Source organism: Myzus persicae, unplaced genomic scaffold (assembly GCF_001856785.1).
Source record: "Myzus persicae strain clone G006 unplaced genomic scaffold, MPER_G0061.0, whole genome shotgun sequence".
Taxonomy (NCBI): Eukaryota; Metazoa; Arthropoda; class Insecta; order Hemiptera; family Aphididae; genus Myzus; species Myzus persicae.
Window position 1 is genome coordinate 761,601 of NW_019104100.1, and position 25,658 is coordinate 787,258.

At 31.8% G+C, this 25,658-nt stretch overlaps 1 protein-coding gene across 1 annotated transcript in view; it reads left to right on the forward strand.

Moving 5' to 3' along the window:
- Nucleotides 1-25,658, forward strand: part of LOC111038737 (dopamine receptor 1-like) — a 218,378-nt gene that overhangs the window by 173,930 nt on the left and 18,790 nt on the right. The gene's annotated exons all lie outside the window — the stretch shown is intronic.

Consider the following 25,658-nt stretch of genomic DNA (forward strand, 5'->3'; position numbering starts at 1 on the left):
TTTAAATTCTTTATTTTTCAACAATGCGTATTGATTATTAAGTTAAAATAGATTTTAAATATTTTATTTCTTTCCTCGCGTAATCCATCCTAATATTATATACAATTACGTTATAGTACGCCTATTTACTGTGTTTTATTTTATCCCTCTTTTTCTCTTATACTGTCTGTTTATTTTTAATCTGTGGCTTTTTTTCCGACGAGCAAAACATCGGGGACATTATAATAATATGAAGAACAAACGCGTACACGATGTCGAGATAACGGTTATCATAATCAGTAGCTTGTGCAATATGATTAACGACATATTTACGTGTGTGTCAAGGACCTCGATGGTGGGAAATTTCATAAATGACCTACGGTGGTGATGACGGTGAAGGACGGCTGAGACAAACACAATATAATAAAGCCACATTTCAGATTAGGAGCTCGTCGCCAAACACTTAGATGAACCGCGCGTTCTCATTGGTCAGAACGAACACAGTTATATATAACACGCCGCTGCATAGTTCTAGCCCATAAATTCCGCCACTTGATTAATGTGTAGGTACACTGTTTGTGGCATAAATATTGCGCGTAGGTGGCCGTGTAGGTCAGTGTGCGCTCGTGGATGTAATTATTATATCAGCCTTTTACGAAAATTCGACCGATTTCTCGTCTGATTTATTGCGAAACAGACATTTATAAAGACCCGTGCTGTAGGTATGATAAAAAAAAAAAAAAAAACTGTATAATCAACGATAAATTTACACGTTAAATTTCGGCAGTGTTCGCTCAGTTTCTGATTTTTATTATTTCCCCTTACCGTTTTTCAATTAAATTTTCACACGATATACTATTACGTCCAGATGAGTATATTATTAGTATGTAATATCGGTTATCGTCTCGATTAAGCGGTACACCCAATATTTTGCTATTGTGACCATTGACAACCATTATAGTAGTTTAAAACTGAGTTTCGTAATCCCAAGACAATTTAGTGATATTATACGAGGCAACTAATATAGGTAGTTCTATCCAACAAACTTAAACTATACGACATAACATAATATTATTATAAAAGTGATGTACGACTGTCGACAAACCAATTACCTGTAAAACGCGCATCTCTGTTTCAAAAATCTGGAATTTACTAAGAAAAAAAATTGATGTGATTTTTCTTTAGGGTATTGGCCATAGTAATTTATCGAAGAGTCGAGAAGTGGGTCACGAATCCAAACTATTTTATAAAGGAAACATGTATTTTGGAAATGTATTGTAAAAATCTGTAAAAAAAAAAAAGAAAGTAAATAGGTGTAATAACGCAAAAATTAAAAAGAATAAAAATAATTTAAAAGAATAAAATCAATTATTAAAAATCAATCGTAAATGTTAATACGACGCCTGCCGACACTAATATTCAAGATGATCTAAATTTACGTTACTACCTTCCTCCTGATCGTCGGAGGGTTCTCGAGATCGTGTAATCGAGAATTTGATCAAATACACTTCTATGATGTAGATGTAAATGCATGCACATATAATTTAATATAATGCAGTCAACAATACTATATTTTATATTTTAATATGTATTATGTCTTACCTGACTCGCAGCTGCAGTCTCTGGGTTGTGCAGTAGGAGTTTTTAGGTGACACAAAATTAATTATTTAATATACTCGAAAAAATAAAGTAGCACACTGATTATGCTCGTAAAAAGGGGAGTCCAGTTGTCGCTCGTAGAATTCGGTATGCAGAGGTGTTGTCAATCTGTTTTCGCGGTGCGCCTGCACTCGTGAGAGATTGTGTGTTTGAAGAGAGGTGCTCATGCACTGATGAGAGGTGACGACGCGGTCTGGCCAGCCGGATTCGCAGGCGGTAAAATCAAAGGCCTCCGTGTTTCTAAAGATTTACCGTTATCCTTAGTGACAGAGACCCTGATTGGACCATCCCTTGTATCCGGCTTCGTAAGAAACAGATCACACAAGTGGCGACAGACGGTCACAACTATGAGTGAGTTTCTACGTGACCAAATAATGCAAATCGTTCCTTTCATCAGAGATTAATGGTATTTATTAGATTTTTATGGGACTTTCTAAGTGCGACAACTCGACCGTTATTTATTTTATTGAATAAATAAGTAATATATACAATTATGATATGTGAGCGTATCATTACATAGGTAAATGATCAACTTATATCATTTTGTCTAGTAGATTTAAAAATATTGACTTAAAATAATATAACGCAGTAACACAGTGTCAATCTGTGGGGTAGTGCATAGTCGCAGTAACATAATTGAGTTAACTGAAAAATGTCTTAAGTATAATTATATTTAGGTAGTCGCGATAATCGAGAAGTATCCTGAACGAAAAATATCCACTTTGTATACATTTTACAAAACTGGTACTTCAAAAGTTTCAAGTGGTTAATTTTAACATAAAAATATTAACAGCTGACATTTCGTTTTAAATGAACACCGCGCACTAATAAGTCATAACCAATAACGAATAAGGATATACTATATGCATATAACAACGGGTGGCGGCATAGGTACTCTTCCGATTTTTAAAACTAGTGAACTCTCCCGAGCCAACATTGAACGAAATATGTAAATACTCCCGAGTTGTTTAAAATTATAGATTATGCACACGAAAATATATGAAATTTGTATTTAATACTATTATTATATTTTACTATGCAGCATATAATTTTAATCATTCACTTTGTCTAAATGAAAATTAAATGTATGTTAAATAATTATAAAAATGTGCATGTTCATATTACTATAAACGTTAACCGATAATGTGTAGACGAAGTTATTACGGACTCGGTAGAGTTCATATTATGTACCCCTCAGGTATCCTATACTTGGGTAGACTGGGTACTGGGTAAACCCGCCTGGAGAGTTTAGAGGTAAATGAAATCGGAAGAATTTACAATCGCCAAATAACAACAGCTAGCGGGTGAATACGAATGGCATAATATCATTATCATTCAACCCACCTGTTATATAGGTACATCGTTCATATATTATTAAGTGCAATACATTCGATTCTACGTAGGTATTACCAATTTACTAATTTTCCATTATTCGTAACTGTTAAAATCAGGGCCGCAGTACCGAGTTCTATACAAATTATAATCGGTTTACCATCTATTTCGATAACCGCGGTAGTAACATAACCGTGTTCGACGAAGATAAAAATCGATTGTAGGTCAAAAAATGTACCAATTGAGCTCGATAACGTCCGTTCTCGTAACAACAACGATAGCGCCGATAGGTATAATACGTTTTTGGCAGTAGAAAACACGCCGTGGGCTGCACCCTGAACTTTTAACTGCGTGAATGGTCACAAATTTTACAAGGGCCAAATTCTAAAGACCTAATTTATTTAACCTACACATCAGCAAGAATTTGAGATTTTAACTATTTTTCGTTGTATATCGCTGTACCTACCTACCTCCTATTTTAATTATTTTTAATTAAACAAACTAACTATTCGTTTATTTAGAATACCATAACTTACCATTATAAAGAGACAGAATTCTACAACAAGCGTTACATTTATTATTATGAAAACGTTTTACCTTGTCCTATACATATTATGTATATCTAATAGCCAATATAGCCAACGTAATTGTCCTCATCAGTCATAAGTAGTCTACATGGACTACATGACGTGTTAACACCTCGTAATAAAATATATTAATGATAGATAAGAGTGTACGACTGTATAATAATAATAATAATATAAATATAGGTACTACATTTGGATAACAAGTGTTATGAAATGTACCAATATACATAGGAAATGTAATTTTATTATAATTTACAACTGTCATTCTATGGATATATTATTTGAAACAATACGAACACAATAGTAACTATAATAATTACCTAACAATGCACAACACATAGATAAATATATTTGGACTATTGGGAGGACTGAAAGGGTAAATTAAATCTGTGTATAGTGACGCTAGGTGATAGTATTTGTGACACGATTAACAATGCTCTTATTCTGACCCGACATTCCAGGAATATTTAATATGTAAACTTTCAACAGCCGCTCATTTATCTCCTTTGCAATCAGAGTTTTGAAAACTCCCAGACTGGTCAAGTCATTATTTCAGATTAAACCTACCAAAATTAATGGTTCAAAAAAGTTTTATCCTTCAAGTTGAAACCACCCCTTCCACGGGCGTTCGATAAATCAAGTCTGCAAATGGCTATTTCCTCCCTTTCTGGCAACCGAGTACCATCCTCATCCCTGCCACGAACAAATCGCCAAGACAGTAATATACTGCTAGGTGAAAGTGGATATGAATTATTACCAAGCGCAGGACAACCGAATTGTTCGAAAATTAACCTAATACACTAATACAATTAATACCACTGACCCCTACAGTTGACTCGATAAATAACATCAGTTACTATGAAACAACATTTGCTTAATAAATAGGACTATACGCAGGTACTGTAATAGACAATGACATTATTATTAACTGATTAATACGCATACACATAATTATGTGTATACGAATGGCCAAAATTCGACAAAAAGAATTCCATTACCTACTCAGTTTCTTTCTTTCAATAGTACAAAAAAATGTTTGCTCGACTTGTACCTGTAACGGATGCCTATGGTTTACGTATTCAAATAAATATGAAATATTTTACCATTCGAAATACATAGGTATTCAAATGTTTTTGAAAATAATGTATTCAGTATATTTATTTAAATCATCAAAATAGCGAATAGGAGTAATTTGCATATTTTTTTTTATTAGTACCGATGACTTTTAGAAATTATAGTGAAGCATTTCATTCAAAAAAAAAAAATTGATATTTACTTCAAATCATGATATTAAACATTGTTTACCCTTGTTCTATGCAAGTGGTTTAAAATAGCAAAAAACCTAACAGTTGTTTTCCGAACACATACTCAAAATTACTACATAATATATAAAATTTCTATATTTAAAAATAATAATTATCAGAACACTATCATTATAATATATATATATCATATGTATATACACCAAAATAGAATTCCTGTCACTAAAGTGTTTTGCAAAAGTGATGATAGTACTTACCTTTAGTGCTATAAACATTCGTTTTGGCTGGCACAAAACTTTTGTCATTACCAAAATTGTAATACTTGCATTTACGGTGCCTCGTGAATATTTTAACTCTAATAGATTTTTGTGAAACCCCTTTGACATGATTTCCCCTGTGAACTTGATGTCCATCAGAATTTAAGTTAACGAGCAAACTGATACAACGTTAACATTATAATATATATTATGTTTTTATTCGATTTTTGAAGTTTAGATATTCAAGATTCAAGTGATGATTATGATTTACATTAATACTTAAGTACTCAAGTTTTAGATGCTTTCCATGGAGTAAAATCTTAATTATTTTTGGTTATACGAATACCATACTAATACAAATGATTTTAATCAAGGTACACCGACCTTTTTTTCTACTTAAAATAGATGGATATTAATTTTTAAAAAAACATGCAAGCTTAACATGCAGCTCTTACGGCTTTTGCGTGCCCTTGGAAAGACACAACTAAATAATATATGGTCCAAGTTCAATAAGAATAAACTATCAAACTAAAGATTATAGTTGATAATCTGTTTAAAACACAATGCTGTAGTGCAACCGCATGTTGTGATTTACAAATATGTGTAATTTCAACATTTTATTGAACTACAATTTCAATAAGAAATACCAAATATTATTATTTGTTGACAATATTAAATAATTAGCTTGTGAGTTCAAATAACGTACTATCAAATTTATAAATTCAAAAAAAAAATCAAGAAAAAAATAATAAAGATTTGATTTTTTTCTACATGTACCTAATACTGTTTGATGTAAGTGCAAGTTCTGTGGAAATAACCTGCATAAATATATAAAATGTCTTCGTTGTAAATATAAATTTTACCTCCGATAAAAAGGTAATAATTACCATGTCGACATTTTATTTTCATTTAAGACAAAATGTACCTTCTTTTCTAGGTAAGTTTAGGATTTCTAAAGGAGCAACCCGGTTAAGACATTTAATTTAAATTTAATAGATTATAGTAAGTTGGCACGTTAACTATAAATTAAAACAGGTACAAAATAAATTGTCTTATAATGTTAAATTAAAACATAAACTTAATATAGAATGTTTTATTGAAATGTGTTTAATTAAAAAGGTAAACTGTCTGTTATTGGGTACTCGGCTTCGATGTAAAATATCGTACTTTGTGCTTAGAATAATACCGATTACAGAACAGCTAAGAACCTATTTTCAATTTTTTCGATTATCAATTAATCGAGCTTTCTAGGGTTATGAAAGTTGTCGTTTTATATCAGAAAACGATTAATCATCGTACCTCAAAAAAAATTATGAGCGAAGCTCATTAATTGATGAATAAATCATATTTTATATTAAAAATGTTAAAGAAATAAAGAGCATAAAAAAATGTTGAGTAACGATTATAGTATTTTTTCCTAGTTGCAATATGACTTTTAATGATCCTGCGGGTCTAAAATTATAAAATTTCAAACTTGCGACAGTATAAAAATACAAATACAAAATACTCGACAGTATTTACCATCCTATTATTATTATTATTAGCTAGTGTACAAGTACAATTTAAGTTCTACTTTGAGAATTTTTTAAGTGATGATTAGTAGCTGTGATCAAAATACAATTTAACAAAATAAATCAAGTTTTTTTAATAAAATTACCAAATAATAGCTCGACTGAGTACCTATTTAAAAAAAAAATCATATACCATTAAGTTCTTAAATTACGCTATTAATAATGTCGATGTTAATTACAAACGCTTAAAAATGCCGTTGAAATTAGCTATTTCGTTTCTTTGTACTTCTTTTCACTTTTTTTTAATATATAACAATTTTCTCAGTTCTATTCTTACCAGCCAACTCGAGTTACGCTTAATGTTGTAATTGAAAAGACTGCATGCACACAGCAAATTGGCAGCTGAGTAATAAAAATTGTCGTTACTCGATTCCGTTTAAAATCAATTTTAGCCGACATCGCCTCCTATTAATTAAAATGTTAAATAGAGTAAAAGTAAATTTATTTCAAACTTTCCAGTTTTTTTTTTTTATTACGAGTATACCATATACCTACCGCCTAAGCTGGTGTTAATATTTTTTCGAGTGCAATAAAATGTTTAAGTGAATTATTATGGCTTTCAGAATAAAACCAAAACTTAATAAATAATCATCGGGTAAACTTTCTAAGTCCATAAATGCACAACACCATACGTGTTATGGAACATACGCCGTAAGAAAGTTGCTCATGTCTTTTTTTTTTTGATGTTTAATGGATTAAATTTGAAACTTTTCTCAGCAAAGGGCCGTAGGCAACATTTCTCTTTTGGGACATCGATCCGATAACAAGTATTGTTATATACGCGTATATACCATTTTATTGTGGTACAATATACCTCCGGCTAGCATCCATACAATACCCTATAACTATTGTCAGACGGAGAGTCAAAAACTAAGTGGAAATGTAAAAGGACGCGCTTTAATAAAAGTCCAACTTTCTTAATTTACTTTTACAAGCCAAGTTCTTGGATTGGAGTAATTGCCATATTTTTTCTTTTTACTCTTATTTCCCGGCCGCGGAAAAATATATTGCTAATTATTATAACAGTTGTTTCAAATCAACTTTTTAACCCTGCAAGTTTAGAATCTATATCTACATTTTTTTTTTTTTAATATAGGTACTTAATGAAATATACCTATGTACCATGGCCCTATACGCTTTGGAATATTATGTTTAATCGGTGCCAGATATGGAAAAAAAATGGAGTCGACTATTTCAATGGGCCAACAAAAGTTTTCATTCAAGTAACGAGGTCCGTTATTGTTAGTTAATAATTATCCAAATAAACGGGAAACTTTTTTGTTTCTATAATATGTGATTTTCAATTTACTATAAAAACCAACATCATTTACGGTTTTAATGGTGGTAATTTGTTTTTTCATTCATTACAGTTAACTAATTGACCGTGGTAAATTACGTCCATATTTCATTTTTTTTGCCCCAGAAGGTCCAAATGCCAGCAGGTAAGTGGATAATCGTTTCGCAGATGCGAGTTGTATTAGAGTATCCGATGAGGGTAATATAAGTGCAAAAAATAATTGTCATCATTGTTGAACACCGAGATACTGCAACGAACACCCTATAAGTCGATATTATTATAATTGTTTTAAATGGTCATATTATCGTTGTATATTATTATAATGGTTATAAAAATAATTGTTCATGTAGTGTGTATAGGTAGGTATTTAATTATTGTATTTGTTGATGTTCTGTACATTATTTTAAAGTTTTATAGTGTTACAAACTTTCGATGAATAAAAAAAACAACATTTTACGAACCACTCTAGTTCGAATCGTTATTCAAATGAATTTGCTCAGATGACTGTTAAACCAGGTGGTATTGGTTTTTGTTCACATTAAATGTAATTTATCCGGTTAAAGGGGAATTAAACTCGACGGCCCCGTCTTCAAAATGATAGGACCAGTTATGAAATAAACCCCTGGCTTTTGTTTCTCAATTTGCTATTTCCATTTCGATTTATAGTTAATGCTTATTAAAACCCTTATGCCCACATCCCCTCCGTTTATTTTGTTCATCCATATTCATAATAATTACACCCGACAGGTTCGACAACCAATTTTCAAAACATTAATTCCTTACGGGCCACAAACCCTGCTGGTTCCTCGACCAAAAAAAAAAAATAAAAACACTAGTTTCAAAATTATTATAAAATTATTTTTAATTATTCACGAATATTGCATAATGTTAATGGTTAAATACGTTAACTAATATACTTGTCCCTTTAATTAATTGATGTTTATTTTTTTTTTTTTACTATGTTGCATAATAGAATGGAGTTCTATACTAAATCAGTAATTAATTACTGACGTCCGTCAACACTAATAAAACTGTAGAGGATATTAATTTGTAAATCAACGTTGAAAGTGCTAACGCGTTGTTATACAATTTATTTTAAAATTAACCACTACTTCCGCGAAGTAATAATATGCTTATTTCTAAATATTTACCGGTATACCAACAAAATCGCCAATATTTATTGTACAATTCCAAATTCAACCAATATAATATCGCAAAGTAATCATATCGTCAGTAAAATATATCACATATTTAGAAAATATCATTCATGTAAAACATAACAGCAACATGCTTGTAAATTATAATGTAATATTTATATAACTTGAATCGACCTACAATTGAGTTAGCGGTGCTGAGTGAGCATACAATGTACAGTGCACAATAATCAATAGTGGGTATAAAAATATTATAAAATAAGTAGTACCTTTAGTTATAACTATTCTGCTGTAGACGGTTAGATTATTTGTCTGTAAAAATGATTAATATAAGTAACTATAACAGTATTAAAATATATCAGTGACACCTGAATTAGAATTATGTGCAGTATTACATACATTATAATAATATTGCTGCTCTATTTTGCTTCAACATAACTTTTTTACAATGTGTACTATTAAATATTGTAATATTGTAGATTGTTAACTAACTATTAAATATTAATTACACTAGAATTTGTGTTGAATATATTGCATAATTATAAATAGTAGTGATTTGTGGGCATTGTACAATTGATAAAGACCAAATCGTATTGCTGATGTAAGTCAATGAACAACTAACAGTGTTCCGAACTTCAGTTTACATGAATATATGCAATAATGGGTAAAACGGATATATTTTTAGCAATTATAGCATATCAAAAAAAACTAGTAGTTATGGCCTAGTTTAATACCAAACTCCTCCTACCGCCGACTAAAGAATAAAATCTTCTCCAAATAATATTAATTATATGAATACGGCTTACTTAATTTCTGTGCATAAATAGGTTGAATCTAGCTACTCGATGAAGTATGTTTGTACGATATTATTTTTAGCACCTATATTATATTTTATTTTAAGATTAATTTTAAGACTCAAACAAGATGTGTCTGTATTGCCGAAAATTATGTTCCTGAAAAATAATGTTTATGTACAATGTACATAGGGAATATTAACACGATGCGAATATTTGTTTGTTGTTTGTAAATTATTTAACAATTTACGATCTCGGTCATCTTGGTTATTCACTTACACTACAAAAATCGATTTTGTTTCACAATCAAATGCTCTGGAAAAAAAAATGTTTTACTGAACTCAAACACTATGGCTAACGCTTTTACGGGCATTAATAATTTTAAATGCTAATGCAGTCCCATTACTTAAAATGCAACGTTCGGCCATACGTTACTAACATGCAGTTTAATTTTAAAATCCAGTATTCATAAAGGGTTCTTTTAACGTAAAACGAAAATAAATTAAGGTCTCTCACAATTGGAAAAAAAAAATAAATAAATTTACACTAAGTGTAATATATAATATATAATATATAAGTCTTATAGTATAATATTTATTTATTTTGTTAATATAAGAATTGTTGTTAGATAATATAAAATGGCTGCCTCTGACTGAATTATCAATCGGTACCTAGCCTATGTAATCTATTGGGAGGTCATCCGCATATAAATTCGCCTCCACGCTTAATGACCACACATGACTCCACATATCACGTTCATATTTATACATTTGTATAATATATTATGAGTTTTAAGTATAATATTACGTATTTACTAGTTTGTGAGCAGTGTATTATTTCCTATTCATGCTTTATGATTTTATCGATTAAGGACACTCAACTGCGTGCCCGAAAATTGCTATCTCAATCATGTTTTAAGCTTTTATTCAAATACCAACTGCAATATTATAAAAGTATTCCTTTATTACGCTCACTTTACATTTACAAAGAAAACGTTGATGGATGTGCTTAAAATATTTTATTCGAGCATTTTTTGAATACCTTGTTAAATCTAAAAAAATAAATGGCCACACATATACTATACAAGAACATTTAATGGATACACGCGTTTGCAGACAGCGAACCGATATTTTGTACATTTTATGCATTTTTAGTCGATAAAACTTCGGCAGTTCAACAGTCAATTACCGTTTTTTTAACACCCCCTATACGACGTCCATCAACTATAATATTAAATAGAACCCTTATATTGACATTTAATTGAAAAATGTAAGCGGGCTGTCGGTTTACGTCATGGCACGTATAGACATGTATATAAGCTTGTATAGGTGCATTAAATACTACCGTTAGATATAAACGTTTCGTAATAAAAAAAAAATACGTGCTTACAATTATTATTCGGTAACCCATATTTTATTTGTTTATTTTCCTCGGTGAAAATAAAAATAACGAATTCGGTGATGGTTTATATGACGTTGTTGTATTTTTATTCAAGATTATAACCTTTTCGAATGTTTTTATTTTTTATTATTTTTATTTTTTTTGAATAAACGCAATCAAGTCCGTTTTTTTAAGACCACTGTCTACGAGAAAGATATCAAAAAAAAAAAAAAAAAAACAATACAAACGGGAAAGCCTTTAAAATCCTTTTGGTTTTTGCGAGATACGAATTTTACAACCGTTTCAAATCTCAGCGGCGCTCGCCGTGGCAGCGGAAGCAATTCGCCTAGGATTAAACGTTTCGCCTGTGTTTGACACGCATATATACAGCTAACAGTCGTATATATACACGTAAACATAATAATATATTCACGTCCGCGTTACGTATAATACAATATAACATTATTATACAAATAATACGATTCACACACACACACACACACACAGAGCCGTGGTCCTCGATGTTTTCCCCGATGTCCCATAAATGGCCAACACCAAAATTACGGGGGAAATTCGCACGATCCGCTCGCTTCGCTCTATGAAGACACATAATGTCGTACATTCATACTGTTGTGTGTGTGTTTATACGTATGTTAACGAGACCGCTGTCGCCATGCGCTGTTTAATAATAATAATAATAATAATAATAGTAATAATATCACATCATTCCAACCACTCTGCGAATGTTTGCAATGAAAATACTTTTAAACGCCGTCGGCGTAGCTGCGAGATGGTTTATATTCCCTCCTCGCGGCGTAGTCCACCCGCCGCCACGTCAAATTGCCGTCTTAATTTAAACCGCATTTCCATAATAATTGTTATGAAAACAACCCACCATCGCCACTTTTGCCACCAAAGATACGTACAGACACCAACAGCGACGACGAACACCTCGCCGGCACTTTACGCCTATTTACCTGTACTGCTGAGCTACACTAATATTACGGCCGGGACGACGCACCAACACGACTGTACATTATGGGTGATTTGCAAACTTAATTGATTTTTCATCACTAACCTAATAGCAAGTGACGTCGTGATGATATAGCATTGTCCAATATGAACTTATACCTATATCTATTATATTCGGTATCCGTCCATATAGTGGTCTGTCCCGGTGACGGTGATATTGCTCTATATTATAATGTTGGGTATGGTTAATAAAATATTGTCATAACAAATGACAATTGACAATTATTCACACTATTTAAATAACTTTTATTATTTTAAAACAAACACAAAAATACGAGACACAATCAAACGTACAGGCCTCGCTGTACCCGCACGAGTTAGGTGCAGTTGTCCAAAAAATGATAAGGAAGTTTATACAACGAAATACATCATAATATATCGACGAGCCTTCGGTGACGCCAATAAACTCGAAATTATTTACAGCGATGGCCGCGCAATGATGACCACGTGGCCACTAGCTCGCTGCGCTGCGCTAGGACAAAAAGAAACGAAAATATTCCTCGACTTGCTATGCAACACCACCTCAAGTTGGTCACAAGGTATAACCACCGTCTAACCACTCTTATCATTTTCGGACAAGCGCTTATCACTCGACCCGCACTGTCCTTCTACCGCGATGCTTAAGAGCTTAAATATAATTTTACAATTAGCTGTCTCGGACCATTTGCTCATTACCCATTATTACGAATACGATACTGTCTTTATTTCAATTATTTAATTATAACTTTTGTGTGCACCGAACTGGTTAACGCATACAACATACGGTTTATAAGTAGTAGGTATGACAATTATAATATTTAATATGCTTCATTACAATATCGTTTTAACGAATTTCAATATGCATATAATATAGTCATAAGTAAAACCGGTATAGCTACTGATATATTTTAACATTCAAATATTGAATATATTCATAGTACCTATAATTTTCGAGTATACCTAATACAATAGGTATTATCTTCTAAAAAATAATTTTATTTAGATCAAATTATAGTAAACGTATACAACAAAAGTTTAATATAGAATGTGGTAATCTAATATTTTTTCAATAGGTATTACTACTATTTTTATATTATTTTTTTATACATATAAATCACAGACAGTAATATTTTTATATTCTTGTTAACTAACACATTCTAAACTATGTCAAAACTGTTTGAGCCACTATTGTTTGATTTAACCATATTAATATATTATTATATACTTTGAAGTTGTTACGTAAATTTAACAACCCCCACGTCTTAATTTGACTGTTTATCAATTACGACCGATTACCATAATATTGTTAGTCCCCCATACTTTGTGAAGTCCATAGCATATTATAATATAATATACTATTAAACACATTTGCGGTGCGTTTAGCGTCGGAGGGATTTAAACAGTTGTGAGCGGAATTCGGCCGTCGAGATTAGAGCGTGTTAATCAGTTTGAAAGTCATCAGACGATAACGGGAGAGGATTCGATATTGTTTCATAATAATATAGTTTATAATGCAACATAGGTACTAGGTCATCCGAATAGCGTTGACCGTGCAGAGATGGTTTACATGCATGAAGTTCCCCCCTCCCCCCACTTCAACCCAGAAACTTCAAGCCACTTTAGAAAATGTCTGTTTATTTGCTAGAATTTGCTATGAAGTTTTTAGATTTTGCATGGTTTTAGTTTCCCCAGAAAAACATTGTTTTACTTGGGGGGGGGGCGACCTGACCTTAGCCCCCCACTTTAACCCAAGAACTTAGAATTTGCATGGCCCATCTTTATTCACCTCCTGGTATCAAACATTTATTTTCAATTAGGATTTTAAATTAAGAATATTTATTATTCATTTTAGATTTTTTTTATTAACCCTACAATGCATGATTTTTTTTTTATTATTAAAAAAATTGTTTTTGGATAGTACTAAAGCTATAGAATACGTAAAAAATAATTTAAAAAATCTATTTTGATTTCAAGTGTTGAAAAAGTTGGTTGTTGCTATAGAGCAACATTATGCATTTGTAACTAAGAAAAATAAAAACTTTTTTTTTCATTTATTATATTTAAAATGTGTTAACATATTACATGTTTTTACAAGTTTATTAATACAATTTTGAAATTTTGAAAACTTTAATTTTTCTAAAATGTTGTCATATTATAATAGATAATATACCTAAAATTTGTCAAATTTATACAAATTTAAATTATTACATAGTTAAATTACTCAATATTATTAGGTAGTATGATATTTTTTAAAGCAAGTTTTTCCCTTTCCAGTACATAATCCTACTTGACATTTTTCACACGCTTGCCATGTATATCCCTTGCAACCTGGCATTTTACAACGACTCCTCGTTGGTGCATCGATCGGCCAGTGATCAATGCGATCCATGCGTATATCTTGATTTGGTGGTTTCGAAGCATTCGGCTTCTTGGATTTTTGTATTAGTGCATTCTCTATGGTATTTGATGGCCTTCCTCTAGTGAAAGTTGACTGACCAACTTTGCACAAAGATATTGCTAAATCTTCTTTAAACGCAGCTAATGTCATAGGTTTTTCAACGTTGCCTATAGTTTTATTTTTTTGAGCAATTATTCGCTTATGTAACAGCCATGAATTGACAACAGTCACATCAAGTAAATGATAGAAAATCCTTAAATACCATTTACGACTTCTTATTTTAATTTTCTGTCGTCCTAACAAGCTATCCAATAGGTCTACTCCTCCCATGTGTTTATTATATACACTTACAATATGTGGACAGTCTATTTCAATGGATTTATTTTCCGTTTTTGAAAATCTTTTTACCTTAGACATAGGATCGATTTCCACAAATGTAGATAGTAAAGTTACCACCTTGTTATCACGCCAGCATGTGGCGAAAACTTCTTGACTATTGATGTTTGCCAAACAATAATCTGACGAACCTCGTGGTTTTTTTAAAAAATCCTTTTCATTAGGTAATAATACATTATTTAGGCGATTTCTGCGAACCGTGCCCAAAGAACATATTAAAAGGTTTTTCAAATACACCATAAATGGTACAGATGTGTAGTAGTTATCGAAATAAACTTTATAATTCATATTTTTTGGAATTATTCTACATAGTCGAACGACTACATTTCCCGAAGCGCCAAAATCTGGTTCCCATGAATACCTATTAGCGTCATTGTTTTCCTGGCCACTATACATTTCAAAATTGTAGGAAAAACCAGATACACCGCATAATACAAAAAATTTGAATCCCCACTTATGGGGTTTCATTGGTAGATATTGCTTGAGAAAATGACGAGCTTTAGTTGAGCATAATTGCTCATCTATAGATAAAGCTTCTTCTAAAGGTATAGAAGCAAATCGTTTTTTTAAAGTCTCCATAACTGGCCTAATTTTATGTAACCTATCATAGCCCACGTGGCCTTTAGGTAACATATTATTATTATTATTGAAGTGTATGAACTGTCGAATTTGTTCAAATTGGTTGACGCTCATTGTTTCTTGAATAATTTGATTTCCTAAGTTTGGAGACCAGTATTTTCGAATATTAGAAATATTTACTAAGCCCATTAATAGACAGACTCCTAAATACTTTTTCACATCATTTGAAATTAATTTAAAATTTTTATTTGGATTTATTTGTACACTATATATCAAAGTTTCATACACAATATGTTCAATTAAATCGTCTTGGAAAAAGTAGCCAAATATTTGATACGGAGTACTTAAATTTAAAATTTCATCTGAAAGTTCAAAGTTACCAGTAAATTCTACATTTTGGGTAGACAATTTTTCATGTTTCCATGAAATATCCAACTTTTGTTTATTTTTGTTTTTTATTTTAGGCTGAGGCTTAGCAACAAAAGGAGGTGTGGTTATATCTAATTTGGATTTTTTTCTTAAATTTTTAATTTTGAGATCTGGAGTTTTATTTATTTCATTTTTTGTATGCGGCTGTACAGAAATAAAGTTTGGAAGAGATATCGATTGGACGTCAGGTTCACATTCAACATCTCCCATGTCAATATTTATATCCAAATTACTATCTAATAAGTTTATAGAATTAAGGAACGGATCTAATTCATCGTCGTCAATATTTTCCAAAAATTTATCGAGTTCCTCTAAACCAACTATATCATCATCTATATATATACCTTGTTCGTTGCCAGATTCCAAGTCGTCTTCAGAAACAGATGGAGGTTCATTTTCCAGTAATTGTACAATTTCTCTATCAAACAAATGTCTTCTACACATAATGAAAAAATGTACGAATTTGTGATGCAAAAAGTAAAATAATAAAACGCGCAAATATATGGCACTGGAAAGCGTCGAAAAACATATACGTCTAGTGTAGTGCTAAATGCATACTGTTGCGTATGAGCAACAACCGTTCATTATTGATTTACAAATAAAATATTTGAATTATCTGTATAACTTTGGAAATTATCTAAAGTTTAGATATATATGAACACGGGTATATTTTTATTGTTATCCATAGACATATCTTATGTTTTAAAATTATTGAAAAAAAACCCAGAATTTTGTCACATTCATATGTAAAGGTCCGTCGATAAATAATTTGATTTTTCCTATCACATACTGCTATCTATCGGTTTGAAAGTACTTTACGTAATATATTATCATATTTGGTTTTGATTAAAGCTAATATACACTAACTAACATAGATAAATATCTGATTATAACCTTTTTAATCGGTTGTTGCCGAGGAGCAACACCATGCATTGTAGGGTTTTTTTATTTAAATTAATTTATCCCAACAAAAAAAAACAAGAAAAAGAGAAAAAACAGAAAGAAAAAAATGTTTATTGCCATGGAAACGCAAATCGACAAAAAATTAATAAAAATTAATGAAATTTCTAACAAAATCTAGCATGCTACTGCATATTTTTTATGTCACCTACTTTACCCAAAACTATATCTATTACTACGTTTATATGATGGTGTTAAGACGGTTTAAGACTAAACCGTTTTGAAAGTTAAAACGCTCGCACTAGGTAGTTTATAAGGATTTCAAAAAACCTTTTTATTTGCTTAAACGTTTATATGTAAATCTGATAAACTGGTTTAAGCAAAAAAAAAAAACGGTTTTAAATCCTTAAACTACCTAGTGCGAGCGTTTTAACTTTCAAAACGGTTTAGTCTTAAACCGTTTTAACGCCATCATATAAACGTAGTATATGATTCCTCCGCAAAGGAAAAATATTTAGTAGCTTGCTACATTTTTAAAGGAAATTAGGAACACGCCACTGATAATGGTGTAAACCGTGGTTCAGGAGTGCGCAAAATGTGCGGTGTATATCATAATATAATATTACACAATTTACCTACCTAATACATAATACTATAATGTTGATCGCGAAACACAAACAAAACAAATAAACAAACAAACAAACATTATGTTGACGTATATGTGTACGATGCACCTATATATGTTGTACATTATTGGCTAGGTATAAGTGAGTGTGTTACCGGTTAAGTCTGTACCGCGTAATAAATCTATCCGACGTAAAAGAAACACGTCAGTTTGATATGTCAGACTTCAGTATTTTTCGGCGAGAGCGTGGGCATCGAAGGAAAAAAATATCGTAATAAATGACCGTTGTGCTGTGCGTATTGATCTCATATTCGTATCTGTTGTACGCGAAATTGGTTATGCGAAAATGTTTACAGCTCACACGAAGTAATAAATAAGTAACCAAAAAATAACAGCGATGAAAAAACGATTTTACTAATATTATTATTATTATCATTACTATTATATGTATTTAAAATATAATATAATGGGTAAATTATAAATAGTATAATGAAGAAAACTACTTTTTAGTGTATTAAAAAGGATTAAAAAATAAATATACAGGTTAGGTTAAAAATTAACAGCAGTGAACGTCCGATGAAGAACCAAAGCATAAAAAGATTTTGTTTATTATCGTATTAGTAAGTGTAGATCCTATGGGCACACGACTTAAAATTTGTATAATACATTTTTTTCAAACATTGCCATATTTTTTAATTTTTACTGGTCTAGATGATTAGTAGATAGCAAAAAATCAATAATATCAAAATACACTCAAAAAGTCTGATGACCTATGAAAGAGACTGAAGTCATTTATGGTCTATAATTCTTAAGCCATAAAGAAGTCTAAGATGCGTGTTAGAGTGACAAAGGACTACAACAGAACGAAGCTAAAAAAGAAAGGTGAAATTTCATTGAATAAAATTGAAATATTTTTTTTTTTAATAATATGTTGGCTTACACTATCCAGGAATTGACATAAATTATTGGGAACTTATTAAAACTTAATATTATTTATTAATCCATAATTTATGTACACATGTATATTTTTTTTAAATTATAATTATTATAATTTATGACTATAACTTTGAACATTTCAATCAGACGCATTATTTATATACATTTATAATAACTTATTTTAACAATATTATTATAGTTACCTTTTGTTCCTCTAAATTTTCAATTCAAAAAAATCCAACGAGCTGCATCGTTTAATAGACCAATTAAATGATAAAGCAACGTTGCACGTAAATTCGTTATCAGTCGCATTAGATATTTGGGTCAGCGATGAGCTCTTAATTCTTTGTGAATTTTAAGTACCTATTTATAATCGTTTTACCAAAAATGTATATGTCCTCAATCGTTCGGTAGACCCTAAAATGTGTTATCACAAACCATTATTATGTAAATCGTTCTATAGCTTACAAAATCATAGAATTATTCAATATAACTAACTAAATACTTTCAATGCTGTAATAAATACATATTTTTCTTATTTTATCAATGAAAAAAATGTTATTACAAGTTTAAATGTCTGCAATCTAAAAACCCCGCCATAATCCAGTAAACGAAAAAGGTAATTTTTAAACGGTTTCGAAAATCTAAGAAGAATATGGCCTACGAATACCGTTTGTCTACTATTGTGCCGTCCACCCCAGTGCCCCACACCCCGTTGTAAAGTCAAATGGATCATTTCTCCGGTGCAATGTTATGCATTTAGTTTTAGTTTTTCGGTTATGGCACAAAAATATTTTTGTGCGAAGTACTACCTGTGTATACACCAGTCTAACTAAAACAGTCGGCGATAAAACATATGAATTTTGTCGTGGTCGTCACAATCATCATTATTTTGTGAACCTCTGAAAACGCCTATTATATAGGTACAATATTGAAGAAGAGTCCGACATTGTTCAATTCATAGCTGCGAATATAATACAGCTGAACGGTGCCTGACCTAATAGTCGATCGCGTTGCGTGCCGTATCGTGCAATTATTTTTTCGACGAATCTGGGAAAAGGGTTTTAATTAAAATCGTGATCAGCTTCCCAAAAAAACCATTTATGATGCGAAATATACATTAACGATGTCCCGTTGCGCGTTGATAGCGGTTGCAACTTATACGGCGGCGACTTTTCGAGCGAAATACCTATACGCCAGTGTACAACGTACGATGATAATACATAATATATGTATTACGATATCACGATCGACTACAATAATTATGTAACATACTTTTTTTTGTTAAAAAGTTTTCGTTTGAATAACACTAATTTAATCAATAATTCAATTAATGCATACAACGTGTATGCTTCCAACAACAACCGTGGTCCGCTGGTCCATTAAATATTTTAAGATACCGGATCCCCATGGTTAAACTGTTTGCATAAATATAACGGGTATATTTCAGCATTTTCATTATGCGTTGGGCTGCTCATTATAATGTATATAAGAAGAAAATCCATAATTTATAAACTAATCCTAATAACTGCGTTTTGTGCTAAATGATTTTATCGTGTTAAAACATTAATTAATAGTTTGCGATAAAACATAATTAATTTATCAAGCATAATATAATATACACCGCGATAGTAGTAATCACATTTGAAGTAAGTTTACCCACATAATATATTCACGTACATTTAACTGCATTTATATGAATGTTGTCTACCAACTACGAAGTGACACCGCTGCAGTATAACATACAGTCGCGAAAATGTATGTGTGCTGTATGTATTATTTTGAGAGGTATAAATGCAGATAATATTTAAAATCATTTTTTGTTGTTGTAATGTAAGATATTTAAATTATACGAACAATATGACAGCGACAATATTACCTTTGTCAGCACATTGTACTGTTGTAATTGTTACGTTTTAAATGTTTCCAATAGTTATTATTTTTGTTAGTTATGTATTACAAATAATGTGTATTAAAATAATTCAATGTTTGTTCTCACATCGGTTTACATTATTACTACCCGTCGACGGTGCTCCATGCTATAATAGTACATTATAGGTACAATAGGTACAATATAGGTACATACTAGCTGTCCTGCCAGTGCCAAGAATTTGATGCTCGTTACAAATGCCAACTCTACATTATATGACTTAAACGTTGTCCAATTATTCGTTATTTAATGGTGTTAAAAACTTAAAAAAATTGCATCGATCATCTTAAATAATTCTTTCTTAGTGCACAAAATGTTACATCAAAATGAACACTTCGTGCCTCAGCCTATCATTATTTAGGCTCTTCGTTGATCAGTCATCGAATCATTCGGGACTCGCTCGATTGTATTATAGCCATCCCGAACAGCATTCCGGTGAGACACTCTTGTGTGATTATAAGAGCAGTATATTTACAGGGAGACAATCTAGCGTAGGTGGATTGCAGACCTTTTGAGGTGCGCACGTAATTACGAATAAACGTGAAAAATCTTTTGGACATTTCCACGTATCTATTTGGTACCATATGCATCATACCTATGGCATAGGTACTTTTGAGAAATTGCTTTACACATAAACGTACCCACCCAATTTGACTGGTATGACTTTGTGTGTATAGGTAATTATTATAATTACTCGTATGTACTAACACGAATAAACGCGAAAAATCTTTTGGACGTTTCCACGTATCTATTTGGTACCCTATACACCATACCTATCGCATAGGTACTTTTGAGAAATTGCTTTTCACACAAACGTACCTACCCAATTTGTCTGGTCTTAAACGCGTGTATAGGTAATTATTATAATTACTCGTATGGGCTAACGAAAAAAAAAAATTAAACGACTATCAAGTGACAATAAATGTGGCGCGAGTGTTTGATAAATCGCCTAGATCCATTCATAACAACACATCAGAATACCTCATTGTAGTTTATTGTAACTGCCAAAGACTATAAGCAGTTCATCCTGCACGGTGACAAAACTGATTGTGTTCATTGGTCACATTATACGAAATAATAAGCGCCAAAATTGTTGATGTGCAACGGCGTGTGTTAAGATTCTGATTCAACTGTTAAACTATAGTACGCTGTAAATTCACGAATGAACGCTCATATTATGAGAACACACCAAGTTAGTTCCTAAACATTACTACGCATTGTCAGAATATTACATACCACATTAACTGCTATATACTCGTGAGAACTTCTAGAACTATTAAAAAACTTCTTGCTAACTTCGTGAAAACGATAAGTGAACTATAGTTATATAAATAATACGTAGATGAGATCTTACAGTTAACCGGTCGTGATCACTAATTTTTTGCAACCATGGCATGGGTCAAAAAAGGTGCGGTTATGATGTTAACTATATATGTACAATCTGCAGCGCATCTGAAGATTTCAGATCGGCAAAGGTTCGCCTGGAAAAGGGGCGAGGGGCGTCCATCGATACGGAGTCACGGAGGGTACTCGTCGATGATGTGTCACATCAATCAACTTGACTTTTTTGAACTATAAATACGCGAATAAATATAAACTAAGGCCCATCTCCCATCGGGGGAGGGAAGGGGCGATTCATCCATGGTTTTCTTTAAACACTTTAATGTGTATAACAGTAGGTCGGAAGAATTCGTTTAGTATACAAGATATTTCCTGCTGTGTAATTGATACTTTATATGTATACCACAGGCATAGAGCTATAAAAACACTTGGCTCTTGAGTTATGTGTAATGATTTAGTCCTATATAATATATATAGATAATACCTACTTAAGTATAAAACGACACGAAACATAAACTTATACGACAGCAACTTTGAGGGTTGTATGCGACGGGATTACAAGTGATTTAATTGCACTCCGATTAATAGGTATTTGAATAAATTTTATATTACTACCGAACGCGTAGTTTTCTTAAATACACATAATATATGTGGGGAATATGCTACATATTATTATGGTGATTTAACAAGTCAAACTAAAAGTTCAAAACAATATATGGTGCATTGTGATATAATTGATATCGTTTATTCTACAGTAATACCATTATATATTACGCAAAACCCAGCTCAAATAAAGTATACACCTAATACATAAACCGCATTTGATATAAACTGATTACACGTAATTAAATGGCATCGGAAACGACCGAGGCTACTGCGGAGTATAATTCGGCTAGTAATTCCGAGTTTTAAAATCAAAGGGCAGGCTTAATTGCATTACTTATAGTTGTAAAATCTAATTTCTATTGTATATACGCTATAAAACATTAACTCGATTTGGACGTTTTATTAGCGAGCAACAAAAACACGGCGCGTGGTCGGTCGTAAGACTGAAAAATAGACATAAAAAAGCTCAGTACGAGTCGCCGTGTTTAGTTAAAGGTTTATGACGTGCATGTAATGTGTACCTATTGGTTCGGATCAAAAAGTCACGTCGTACCATCAGTATACAAACACATCATGCCCGCACAGCGACCGATTGGTGAACTATTTTTTTTGCACTGAAAACTCTTCATTTTTTTTCTGGTCATCTGTAGATCAGTCTACCCTGCTAGGGAAAACACACAACATGGCGACCCACACCATGTATATATATATATAAATATGTGTGTGTGTGTATAATATATTGTCACGAAAGTTTTTTTACCCGGAAACGTTGATGGTACCTACCATGTGTAAATATGATCACGTTCTCTCCATCTCTCTCTCTCTGTCTGTCTCTATCTGTCTCTCTCTTTGTCTGTCTCTGTCTGTCTCTCTCTCTCTCTCTATCTCTCCTCTCACCCACTCTCTTTCCCTCACTATATATATAAATATTATTATACCTATACCCTTCATAGATAGAAAAACACGGCAAGTAAATAATAACGATGTATAGTGAGGTACACATGACACTTGTTCGATCGGTAATCCTAGTCCATGGATACAGGTGGTAGGTAAAAATAGGTAGGTTTATAATATAATGAGGCGTACTACGAGTTTAGTTTATATTTTGCACATCAAAAACGGCGACGGGAATGGTTCGTCATCATTCCGCTTTCCCGGGCTCGTTTTAATGTTATCTACCTAGGCAAGTGAAAAAATAATAGTAGTAAAAATAGCTCTCACAAAATAAATGCGAGCGATGCATTATATATATTATATTGTGTTTTTATCCGTGGTGCTAAAATCCGCAAAGGACGACGGGAAAAAATAAACGCGTGTTTCGTAGTAGACCTAAAAAACTTTTCATTTTGCCATATATATAATAATATAGCATAATCATATATCGTATATGAGTACATATAATATTTTTTTTTAGGGCTCGAAATCACCCTACACCTTCGTCACAAGCGAGGCAACATGTCACGCGTATACCACCCTCGTTATATCATATTATTTAACAAGTTTAGTCCCGTCGCGCATCGGTCTCGTCCAACTGCGATAAACGAGAAAAAAACATTTTCGTCCGACCGAATTGCAACTGGACTGAACGTGTGTGATTTAGAGAACATTATATTACAATGTAAACATCTAACAATAATACTATAATGTACTGACACAATTATAGGTAAACGAAACAGCGTATAATATTATACAGGGTTCGATAGAGGTGTATTTAAATCGGAATCCATAAGAGTAATTTCTAAGTTATTAACCTGTACGTAGTTATTAAAACTTGGACTTAATGGTAGATTTATATAAACGACATAAGGTCATTTTATTTAGTCTATTACATAATATTACTACATCGAACAATGTTAAAAAATGAATATTGATTACTTCTCCTTCTGGCTTATAATATTCAACCAGAGATTTTACAACATGTCGCTATCATCCACCACTTCTCGTAATCTTAAATTATTTTTCTCAAGTGGTTTACACCTAAAATTTCCAAGTCATTCTAAACCATATTATACCACCTTTTCTGGGCCACCTCGGTGTCTCTTCCCTGTTGGTTTCCAGTTCATTGATGGCTTAATTGTGATATGGTATAATTTAGCCATGAACGAGCTATTGTATCCTTTAACCTTTTATAACATGTTTGACAGGGTGCACCCCCGATTTCTTTTATAGCTCTTTATTAAACTTTCTCCTCCTCATGCCAGTGTTGCTGTATGATTTGGGTTCACATATCTTTAGCTAAATATTGTATTTTTATATTTTTAAAGGCACTAACTAAAATTGTTGTTCTGTCATACTAGTAGTCGTCAATGCTTACCAGTGGTAGGTAATAGTGTGGGACTTATTATTGTTATGTATAATCTAGACTTGATTGTCTTCGAAAGTATTTTTGACTTAATAACTTAAGATATTTATATAGTGTAAAGAACACTCACTTCGCTTTCGCTATTCTTAGGTACTCCAATTTCGCGTGACTAGTCGTTTTTTGTATTTAAAATAATGCCAAGGTTAACATTTGTTATCCGTTTCGTAAGTCTATCCTTTTAAATAATTTTTTTCCATTTCGTTGTTTAATAATTCCATGGTTTTATTTTTTTATTTTTTTAGTTTTTCATCCACGCTAAATGTTTGTCTATTTTTCCACAACTACCTCTTAGAGTCTTAACACTGCGTGTGACGGAGTGCCATGAGTTTGGCAGACCTCTGTCGTTTGTGAATAATAATTCCAGAGGTTTTATATTATAACGTTTGAACTATATTGCTCTATTATGATACATACATTTACACATGATTGGGGTTCAAATAAGGTTACGTCTATACCGTATCGGCCAGACTTAACTATGTGATCCAAATGCTGCAAATGGGCGGTGGCGTTTGAGTTGTTGGTATTAAAAATATGTTGCTTATATTGTACATACTTCAAAGTTCCAAAATCAAAGTATTTCATAAATACATTATTAAAGGAGTATAATTGGGTTGAGCATGCTTAGTGTTTTTATTTTTGCCCTTCTACTCTCCCACCCTCATCACTCATCACAATATTTTTTCTATTACTAATACTCAATCAACGTTTCGTCCGTCAATGGATCACATTAAAATGCAAAAGAAGTTTAATATACCTATCATTGAAGGCATTTGTGGGTGTAAAACTCATTATACAAGTATTTCAATTTATAAACTTAAGAAAACCTTTTTGTACCTATCGGTTTTTATTTTTTGCGACATTTAAAATAGATAA